Source organism: Rhinolophus ferrumequinum, chromosome 9, assembly GCF_004115265.2.
Source record: "Rhinolophus ferrumequinum isolate MPI-CBG mRhiFer1 chromosome 9, mRhiFer1_v1.p, whole genome shotgun sequence".
Lineage (NCBI taxonomy): Eukaryota > Metazoa > Chordata > Mammalia > Chiroptera > Rhinolophidae > Rhinolophus > Rhinolophus ferrumequinum.
In genome coordinates this window covers 68449564-68451387 of record NC_046292.1, presented here as the reverse complement: position 1 = coordinate 68451387, position 1824 = coordinate 68449564, and positions in this window count along the sequence as shown.

The following is a 1824-nucleotide window of genomic DNA, read 5'->3' as shown; positions in this document are numbered from 1 at the left end:
ATAAATATGTCTTGTCACCTTTATTTTATCTCTAATAGTCCGTGGATAAGTTTGTCACCAAATGTTACCAAATTGTAACATTTGGAGACAAAGTCTCTGCATGTTATAATCAAAAGGATACAGGAAAATTTATAAGTTATAATGTACCTATATGCTAACATGGAAAAATTTGGAGCATTTTGTGAAAAGTTAAAAAAAGACAATTAGGGAATAAACCATATCCACATTCTCTCACAACGAATTCTCCTCTCAGGGATTGTCTATCACAGGTAGACTGCTGTGCATATAAGATGCTGTATGTTAAGTTGCAAGGAGAATTTACAACAATTTTCATAGGTGTGAAGGTGTGCAGGTAACTTCAAACTTGATTGTGTCAAATGTCATGCTTAATTAAAAGGTGTTCCTTACAAATTCAGATCTAAATTTAGACATAAGACTTTATCCTATTTCCCCTATCATTCTTGGAAAATCAAACTCTGTAATTTTGGGTCTTGCTGAACAACCTGAACAGAAAAGGTGTGCTTCTTTTGTTTGAAGATGAGAAGAATGCCATTTTTCTTAGCAATTTGTGCAGAGAGCTTACTATAGCAAATGTGAGTCCCAGGTTTGATTTGGGCATTTATACCTTGGCTGAAATTCTCATTGAAAATTGTGATTTTTCCCCCCTTCAATTTCACTACATAAAATTTGTGGGATTGCACTGCTAAAACAGATCTTAAAGCCACAGTCCCCCCCAGCTAAGAGATTAACATTTTTTTATTATTCTAGAAATGGGTTATTGCTTTAAACCATAGGCACAGTTAGGTTCATAAAACAGCATAGCAAATTTGCTTAGAAATATTATTTTGCCTATAGTTTCATCAGCATGGTTTATTACATTGTGATTATAATAAACTCAATTATCATTTAACATGCTGAAAAATATATTTTGTCTTAAAAGACTGTCAAAAACAGTACTGATAAGTGATAATATATTCCCCTGCACTGTACCATGCTACTAGAATTTAATTGTTAGATACTGAAAAACAATCATAATATATGAATAGCAGATTTTTGTGGTAAATATCAACATGAAGAATTTCTGCACATTTTCTGGTTAAACATAAAATTTCAATGTGGGAAGAGAAAAAATCATAAAAATGAGTTAAACTTCCTGAAAATAATTAAAATAACTTTTTCCAAGCCCCACTCCCCAAAATGTTATCTTTTCAAGCAAGCACTCTCTTGTAAAATCCTTTGTTGCTTCTACTTGAATCATAGAGCAAGATGGCCTCATTCACTAGACTTTGGAAATCAAATAAGGACCATTTTATATGCAACTAAATAGCGTCTGCGATATCACACACCCAGCAAAGATGCCTTCTTTTTTTCAATTGCTTTGCTGTCTCACTTACTCCACATACTAACGTGGCTCTGTGATGATTGTGGGAGATGTTGATATTTGGGAATGCTGTGGGTCGGCTTTCTGGTTTCAGAAATTGCACCAAAGACTTGAGGTTTTAGCGGAATTGATAAGAGGAAAGCCAACATAAGAGCCCTTGCTTTGATGCACGTTATAATAGCCAGCAAAACCCACCATGGGCAGCCTTGAGAGCAGACGACTACTCTGAGGAGTACTCAGTTCTTTGGGGCTGATTATGGCTTATTGAGGCAGAAAACTTGTCCGAGTTCAAACTCTTTGAATTCCTTGTTCACTCAATAGTGTGTCAAAAAAGAGCATTCAATGTTTCATGTCACAAAATCACCGCCGGCCTAAATTGTTCCTATTTCTCTTTTGCATATGGTGTGCAAGAAAATTTTCAACCCTCTTCCGTTGCACCGTAA